This window comes from Lytechinus variegatus, chromosome 4 (genome assembly GCF_018143015.1).
Source record: "Lytechinus variegatus isolate NC3 chromosome 4, Lvar_3.0, whole genome shotgun sequence".
Classification (NCBI taxonomy): domain Eukaryota; kingdom Metazoa; phylum Echinodermata; class Echinoidea; order Temnopleuroida; family Toxopneustidae; genus Lytechinus; species Lytechinus variegatus.
This window is the reverse complement of record NC_054743.1, coordinates 44,798,452-44,808,324: the sequence shown is the minus strand read 5'-3', so window position 1 is coordinate 44,808,324 and position 9,873 is coordinate 44,798,452. Positions and strand designations below refer to the sequence as shown.

Genomic DNA, 9,873 nt, shown 5'->3' with positions numbered 1-9,873 from the left:
CCAGGTATAAAGATTTTATAGATTTTCCTGTCCAATATCATGTCGGAGTCACTTAAATGTGTTAATTTGCATTTTCATTCACGCGATATTTTTCATCGGTCATTAAAGTGTAGAATGTGATTAATAGAAGACGCTATAATTCCTTTATAAACACTCAACTCTATTCATGGTCAAGACTACCTCAACTTTGATAATTTCAATATTCATTTTTAAGTGCTTTTGATTTCGTTCGAAGATGTTTGTAATGGTTTTAAAAAGTAACGAAAGTACCTTTTGTTCTGAATTTCGGGCAATGAAATTCAAGGATTGTGCATTTAAGCTACAATGACCGATATGACAGCTTGAGCATCCATTTTATTTTTAAAGTTCAAATAAATTATATTTTATTCGTTTGTTTTGCACGGCATCTGTATTATGTGTGAATATATAAGTTTCTAGAATTCAAATGTTTAAACAAATGCAGTGGCGTACCTAGGATTTTCCACAAGGGGGGGGGGGGCAAAATCGCCCAAAAAGAGTCCTCAAAAAAGGACATTTCACAGCAAAAACGAATTGACAAGAGGGCTAAATTAAACATAGACCTATGTTAAGCTCAAATTTGAATTTCAACGCTGCCCTTAGTTTTCAGCCTTTTTTCCACCAAAAAACGTTTGCATTTTATGTTTTTAGTGTTTTTTTTTCACAGTAGCGTTTCAGTGTATTGCTTTAAACGCCATCATTTTGGGACCCAGGTATGATTTATATTGCATCTTTTGCGTGGGGTTCTGCATTTTGTTTACAAAGATGTTAAGGTCAATTCCATATCTTTCCTTTTCACCCGACAATGCTGACTGTGCGGGCTCAGTGTGATGAAAAAAATCTTACCCTCGCCTGAACACTTACTTTCAGAAATTCAATTTCTTAACGGTATGTTCTTCAAAATTAAGCCACATGCTCGTGCTAAAGGGCTAAAGCTTAATTGTTCTATTAAAGAAATGAAATCTAAATCTTATTGAATTTTGTCATATACTGAAACCCGAAACGAAAAATTATCAAAAAAATGTGAAAGCATAATTTTTGAAAATGTATACCCCACTGAACTACGCACACCGATACAAGGACACAACGATATCCAGATCAGTGACTAGAGATCGCTCGTTTAATAGTTTGCCTAAGACGTCGATATCGTGGACATAGAGGGCGCTCATGCAGAAACATCTTATCGGAGAGTCAACCGGGGGGTGTCAAAAGAAAAGATAAAAGCGCACGCTTCCGTTTTCGCTGCAAAAGGGAACGCTGTCGTCTTAAATGGCAAGAGCACTGACCCGTAGGAAAGAAAAATGGACAATGGCACGCTGAGCGGGTTCGCCGCAGAATATGAAGGTAAAAACGCACGCACACCTTTGACAAGCCGCCTAAGGTTTAGTGTTTAGTTTTAAGTAACCGGGTCGGGAGAAAAGACTACGCTTGATTCTCAATTTACTCTTAGCGCATATATCCACAATATAAGCCGTGTAAGTTAAAAAACAACAACAAAGAAAGTAATTCCACCAGTCTTAATTAACTGGGTCTGGAGAAAAGACTAAGCTCGAGTCTCATTTTTATTTCACTAGAATATCGTTATTGTATCTAGTTTAGACTTATATTGTAATTTTTTAATTAACCAGCTGTGGAAAAAAGACAGCACTTTTGTGCTATATGAAGACATTAGGGTTTTAGTTATTAGTTTTATTAGCTTGATTCTCGATTTACTATTATCGCATATATTCACAATATAAGCCATATAAGTTGAAACAACAACAAAGACATTAATTCTATCGGTCTTAATTAACTGGAGAAAAGACTACGCTCGATTCTTATTTTTATTCCACTGGAATATCATTTTCGTATCTTAGTTTGGACTTATATAATAATATCTTAAACAACCGGATCTGGAAAAAAGACTTCGAACTTATACAATAGTTTTTTAAACAACCTGGTCTGGAAAAAGACTTTGGACTTATCTCCAACAAAGACTTTCCAGTTTTAGCTATATAAACGCATTACTATAGGATTTTAGTTTAGAACGGATTCGCCAAAAATCCCTTCAAGTTTATTACATATGTGGGTAAAGTCATTATTACATTTGTGGGCGATAAAAAATCATTACATTTGTGGGTAAAGTGCATTATTACATTTGTGGGTGAAATAATGCACTTTACCCACAAATGTAATAAATTTTGATCGCCCACAAATGTAATAATGACTTTACCCACAAATGTAATAAATTTGAAGGGATTTTTGGCAAATCCGTTCTGAACTAAAATCGTATAGTAATGCGTTCATATAGCACAAAAGTGCAAAGTCTCTTTTCCTGACCCAGTTAATTAACAAATTATGATATAAATCCAAAGTCTTTATTCCAGACCCGGTTGTTTCAAAAATTATAATATAAATCCAAAGTCTTTATTCCAGACCCGGTTGTTTCAAAAATAATAATATGAGCCCAAAGTCTTTATTCCAGACCCGGTTGTTTCAAAAATAATCATATGAGCCTAAAGTCTTTATTCCAGACCCGGTTGTTTAAAAAATAATAATATAAATCCAAAGTCTTTATTCCAGACCCGATTGTTTCAAAAATGATAATATAAGTCCAGAGTCTTTTCTCCAGACCCGGTTGTTTCAAAAAATTCATATAAATCCAAAGTCTTTATTCCAGACCCGTTTGTTTCAAAAATAATAATATGAGCCCAAAGTCTATTTTCCAGACCCGGTTGTTTAAAAAATTATAATATAAGTACAAAGTCTTTATTCCAGACCCGGTTGTTTAAAAAATAATCATATGAGCCTGAAGTCTTTATTCCAGACCCGATTGTTTCAAAAATGATAATATAAGTCCAAAGTCTTTTCACCAGACCCGGTTGTTTAAAAATTATAATATAAATCCAAAGTCTTTATTCCAGACCCGGTTGTTTAAAAGATAATAATATAAGTCCAAATTCTTTATTCCAGACCGGATTGTTTCAAATATTATGATATAAGTCCAAACTAAGATACGATAAGGATGTTCCGGTGGAATAAAAATGAGAATCGAGCCTAGTCTTCTCTCCAGACCCAGTTAATTAAAACTGGTGGAATCAAAGTCTTTGTTGTTGTTTTAAATTATACTGAACGTATTGTGAATATACGCACTATGAGTAAATTGAGAATCAAGCATAGTCTTTTCTCCAGACCTGGTTATTTAAAACTAAAAACTAAAACCCTATAGTAATGCCTTCATATAGCACAAAAGTCCAAAGTCTTTTTCCAGACGCAGTAGTTTCAAAAATTATAATGTAAGTCCAAAGTCTTTTTTCCAGACCCAGTTATTTAAAAAATTATAATATAAGTCCAAACTAAGATACCATAATGATATTCCATCGGAAAAAAAAGAAAATTGAGCTTAGCCTTTTCTCAAAACCCTGTTATTCAAAAATTGTAAATAACAATACAGCAACAACGAAAACCGTATAAAGACCCCCATAATCTTATTACTGCTGGATAACATGGAAATATAGTGTAGTCTTTCAGCCAGACCCAGTCATTTATTTTTCAATATAAGGCTAAGGGTAAAACTATAAATAACTCCAAATCTAATACCAAGCAATCCTTGAACCTAAGAACATGTTTTTAAAAAGAGGTTTAGAATGTTGTCTTTATTCCAGACCTAATCGTTACAAAAATTACGAAAATAAATCTTCTAACATAAGACCCTATCATATTCTCTTGGAATAACATGAGTTGTAAAACGTACTCTTTCCTCCAGACCAGGTTATCTAACAAATGAATTAAAAAAGAAAATCAAATCTAAAACCAGTTTTCAAAAGTTACAGCCAGTAAAAAATATGTCTGTTCACCACACCCAGATTCTTTTGTATAATAATACTAAGACCCCTACAAAACATTGTAATTATGCATTTGCAAAGAAAATTTCAATTTTCCAGACTTGGTTATTATTTAAATATAAAATTGTCTAAAACAAATACCCAATAATCTAACTACAGTGGAATAACATGGAGATCAATTGTAGACTTTCCTCCAGACACAATGGCCCGAATTCACAAAGGTGGTTTCGTTTGAAACCATGGTTTTTAGAAACCGTGGGTTTTAGAAACCATGGTTTTTGAAAAACCATGGTTTCTAAAACCCACGGTTTCAACAGTGGTCTCAAATGAAACCATGGTTTCAACAGTGGACTCAAATGAAACCATGGTTTAAACCATGGGTTTTACCTAAAAACCAGGGATTTCCCCTTTTTAGCGCGTACTGAGCATGCTCAGTTTCATTGAAAACTTACATTCTACCAGCTAGCACTGGCATAAGTGGCAATACGGTCTGATTCTTCAATTACTGAAAAAGGTGTAATTTTATGCGCTTCTAGCTACTAGTATCTTGCGATTCCCAGGTACAGATGTATTGGCTGCTGTACTGTATTTGGTGATCGACTCGGCCCCGGGACCCCGCTCAACAACTGACTTAATTTGGTGATCATCATTTATTTTCTTCACTTTTTTCGCAGAAGATAGACTCTCTTGTATTCCCTTCACTCAATTTCTTCATAGAAAGAGTAAAACTTAGTGTAGATGCCTGATTTGTTGAGGTTTGTCAACTTTCTCTCTGACCGCTTCAGACCCGAAGATATCCCCAATGAAAGTGTGCATGTACAGGCAAAGGCCGAGCTTGTCTGAGTTTAGTTTACTCCAACGATGTTGTAGGACTAAGCCTGTTAATTCATCAATCAAAGAAGAATGTCTATTGTTGCTCTCCTTCAGACAAAATTAGATGAAGCTTTACATCGTAGGATCTGCCCTTCTACTTTTTAAAAATAAATATATTTATTTTCCATGGTGTGTAGCTTGGTTCTAAGTGGTCATAGGCTTCAATTTCTTGACTTGTAGATGTTCGATTCATCATTCAGGCTGAAATCGCATGTATAGTACACATGCACAGGCGCTGCAGGGGGGGGGGGGTCGGGCGTTTTCTGCTTGGCCCCAAAAATGTATTAAGGGAAAATATACATGGGGGGCAAGCTTGGGACGATATAATTCCGGCCCCCAAAATGTTCAAAAGCATGGCTCTACGCAGCAGTTGCCCCCCGCCCCCCCCCCCCACTGGAATTTTTGAAAATTTAATTTTACTGAAAACTTTTATATCCACTGAAAATGTGCATGAAATTTTCAGTTTCACTTTCAAAATTGCAAATTTGGTTAAGTATACAGTGTTTACTATGTAATTATTCAACTTCATATGGCAAATATTAAAACCCACTTCACAGAGGGATATTATATTTCAAAACAAGTATTTTTACTGTTGAATTCTATCTTGTGTATATGCATTTTCCTGAGATGAATGGAGATATGAGAAAAATGGAGATGTTGAGAGGGATGGAAATTAGAGGAATAGAGTTGATGAGGGTGATGGAGATAATGGGAGGAATGAAGGTGATGAGGGTGGAGATAAGGGATGGAGGGGAACTGAGGATGGAGATGAGAGATGAAAGGATAGAGTGATGGAGATGGTGAGACGAGGGATGGAGATGATAAGGGAGATGATTAGAGGAGAGATGTAGATGAGAGGGATACATAAATATAAGAGGAGTGATGAAGATGAAAGGGGGATGATCATTACTATTGTCATCAACATTATCATCATCTTCAACACTAACATCACCATTGCCATCATCTTTATTGTCATCAACCTCATTATCATCACCACCATCACATGTATAACCACCACCACACTTGTCACCATCAGCAGCACCATCATCATCCTCATCACCACCAAAGTCATCTTGATCATCTTCATGATTATTTCGTCCAAATCAGAAAAAAGGCAAAAGACTACTCTTCTTTTATCATTTCTGTATATCTTTAATTTGCATGAAACCATCTTGCACCTTGGAAAATCACACCAGGAAATTACATAAAAATATAACACGCTGAAAATCTAATAATCAATTGGCATTATAAAAGCATTGCAAAATTAGAAACATTTGTGAAATAATAAGGTCTAAATTTTGATATATTGCCACATCATTCTTGTATTACAATACAATAATGGCCCAAATGAATAATTATTATTGTTAATTATTAGCTGGTATTTTTCTGGTTGCCTGAGTCGAGCTCTACTTGTTTGGCTACCTGGTTTCCCAAACTAGGCCATCAGGTTATCCTTTGGGGTCAATGGAAATTATATTTTTTTTCCCAAGAAAATGCATTAATTGCCCTTTTAATTTGTTTCATTCATGCTCCCTAAATGTGCATGTGCCTTGCCAAGCTAGTGTTTTCCTGTTTGCCAGAGTTGAGCTCTACTCATAAGGCTGCCTGGTTGCCCTAGCTCGGCTGTTGCACTGGGGACACTTGAAAGAATACATTTCAACAAAAAAAACAAGGTGAACCACCAGTCTCGCCTGATATCTCAATCAAACTGAAGTGTATGCTATATGATCTTTTGACCTTATTTATCCTCTTGGACATGCATATGGTATTTAATCCCCAATGGTTATCTGTACAAAGTGTAAACACAACTGATGCAAAAAAGAAAGAGCAATTAGAATCAATGACCCCCATGGACGCATACGCGTATTTTGGGGCATGCAATTAACTTTCTGTGAGCTATCAAAGTTTTAATCTTAAGAATTTGAAATAGACAATTTAAATCATGTGAGAATATTTCACATGAAAAAGTAAATGAGGAATTTGCATTTGATGCGTCCTGATTAAATTGCGTTTTTTATGAAAAAATAATTGAAGATACATGTAAGAAACTAAATCTGATAAAAGTTCATTTCAAATACTTGTATTCATGTGACATTCTTAGTAATAATGTGCTCTTTTAACCCTACATGTAAAACCCCCGGGAGGGGGGCATAGAACTATGGTGGGGGTAGGGTGAATTAACCCCCTCCCTCAACATATTCCACAACTATTCCACTGTGCGAAATTTTACGACCATTCTACTCGCCGACTTTTTACTTTGAAGTCATGCACATCTTTTGAGATCAAATTTACGATGCATGGGCATGCTGTTGGAAAATTACTCAACTTTACATAAGTGCATGTCAGACCCAAAATTGCTCCAAAATGTGATTTTGTGTACAAAGTCAATGTTGAATTTTCTCATCTTCTTCATATATGGACATGATTATTTTTACTTTCACAGGTGAAATTACTTGATTTCAGCATAATTATGCTTCAAAAAATTGTCCTGCCATAATTTTGGCAAAAAAACAAGTTTGAAAAACAAAGATATACATAAGAAATTCATAAAACAATAAAATACATAAGAAATTCATTTTCAATCTAGGATTTTTTTTTCATTTTGATTGTTAGCAATGGTATAAAAGTATGATTTATGCAGAAATTAGCATAATTAATTAATGTTAAAGATCTGACGATTTTGGAAAAATTAACCAAACAGCATTGTACATGACATCCCCCACTATTATCATACCAATTTTCAAGGCGTTAATGTGATCATTGGCAGAGATCTCAAGGGAGGTTGATTCAACCCCCCCCCCCCACCCCTGTAAAAAAAGTGTTAAAAAGACACAAATATATAATGAAATTCTTACTTTTACATTACAAAAAATACCTGTTCTAGAGCAAGTCCACTGTACAAAAAAAAGTTAATGTGAATGGAATAGAGATAAATAAAACATGCATGACACGGAAAACGTCAAAATAGGATGTAAAATAAGAAATTAATTAATCAAGTGATTAAACAGGTGAAATGCAAACAAGTGTATGTCACACACTCACTCTTTCTTCTGTAGAAATATATTATGATGCTTGATTTTTTTTACAGAATTCACAATTATGAGAAAACTCTTCATCGAATTGAGTATAGGTTGCCACAATGGCTTTTTACAAAAGTTTCAGGGAGAAATCAAACCATATCTCACCTGTACTTTATACACATTATGAGGGGAAAAAATCATGATACTAGTATATTACAAAAAGAAACACTGAGTGGAGAACGTCACTTTGTCACTCATTTGCATACTGACCAGGATGTCTGTTTTGTGAAAATAAGCGAAACTTCAAAATGTCAACACTTTCTCATTTTACATCAAATTTTGATGAAATGTTTAGTGTTATGCTCATTGGACTTTTCTGTATTATATCAAAGAAACTTTTTGTTGGACTTGCCCTTCAGGAAAGTACAAGGCTTGTTTCCCTCCAGGAATTCATGTATAGACTTGGGTCCCATCGATCACTCACACAGTTGTTGTTGGGTAGTCTCAATCTCATCTCTGGTTGTTGAAGTTCTCACAAAACCTCTTTTTTCTTGCTATGGCTTGCGAAACATCTTTGATCACTCACAAACAGATAATTGCAACACTGATGCCTCATCACCACGTATTCCCTGAAATTATCCTGTAAATGAAGATATATTGCCAGAAGTTGCATCTTACTCTGCGTTTTTATTTTTATTTTTTTATGATGACAAAGAGAAAACAAAATGTAACTATTCTATTGTCTTTACATTGTAAGATTTGAAAAAAAAAATATGGAATCCTTTAAAAATTACTTTACTGGTCTAAAGGCTAAACCTATCCGTATCCCATAAACATTTGTGTGAAAAACATACATTGAGCATAGCCGATGCAATACTTTTTTCAAATAACCAAGATCATGATGCAACCTCTCATATTTTTTTCTTTAATCTGTCCACAATGAATGACAAAACATATAGTTCTAATTTACATTTCTGATTGTATTATCATATGCACAGTTCATTGTAAATTGAAAACAGGCAGTTGCCAAAATTTATTATCACTTTTTACATTGAGTCTTCCTTCTTACAAGAATATCACTAATACTTGCATGTACACTAGGCTTGTCTTGAGATGTTATTGTCATATAACTTTCTTATTAAAAAAAATACACCATACAAAAGCAGAATTGTCAATACTTGCAGAAAGGTAGTTTATCACTAGGCCCTTTGTCCCTCTTCAGGCTCAGATCATCTTCAAGCATGTTGATGAGGTAGTGTGTGGTCTCTTTTAAAAAGTTTCCTCCTGTCAACGACTCCTCATTGCAGTTCTTGTTGGCATATTCCTATTGAGTTAGAGTGAGAAGCAAAAGAAAATATTTAAACATTGAAAAAAATGTATTCTTAACTACCTTTACTGCGTACTGTCAAAATTAATAGGCCTACCTTTTAAATCTGCATATATTTGGTCAAATGACTTTTTTCCCACAACCTAATCAGATTGCCATTCTCATAAAGTTAAATTTAAATTGATCAACTGGATCTACAAATATTTGACATTTAGGCATTATACTCTATGACCATGTGACACAGAATTTAGATCAATTCAGTCACTGTCAGATGTGTACATCAACCAAGATTGAAATTGATCAAAATAAGTGGTTCTTTATCATGACAACAAATTTTATGATAAAAAAGTTTTAGACGGTGACAAAGAAAAAATTTAGAAAATAGACAAAAGTCCACATAGAAACGACAACAAAAATGAACATACCTCTCTTACAATCCTCCTTTAATAGTCTCTCAGGACAGCCTGTGCATGTTAACTTGTAAGATGTTTCCATCTATTGAAAAATATACTGCGGAAATAAACAAAGTACAGATAGATCTACATTAAATTAAGCTTTAAATCTAATGGACATGAAACATAATTCAAGATCTCTTAAAACCTGCCAGATTTCCAACCAAAATGTAAATTCTTATCATTTGGGGTGATTTGTTGAAATAATCCATTCAATTAATTGTTCTACAGAACGGTGCTTCATAACGTAGCTCATCGTATTGCAGCTACATAATGTAAAAAAGGCGAGTCAAGCCTATTGTATTACGCAGTGCGCAGAAGGGATGGGAAGATTTTGCCAAAAAATGACCACCAGATCG

General features: G+C 34.4%; 1 long non-coding RNA gene across 1 annotated transcript; it reads right to left on the bottom strand.

Annotated features, from left to right (window-relative positions):
* Nucleotides 1-8,294: 8,294 nt before the first annotated feature.
* LOC121412709 lies at nt 8,295-9,554 on the bottom strand. Its single transcript, XR_005969654.1, has 3 exons — nt 9,488-9,554; nt 8,887-9,059; nt 8,295-8,375 (listed from the first exon to the last, which is right to left on the bottom strand). It is a non-coding gene; the product is annotated as an uncharacterized LOC121412709 (long non-coding RNA).
* Between the last annotated feature and the right edge of the window lie 319 nt (nt 9,555-9,873).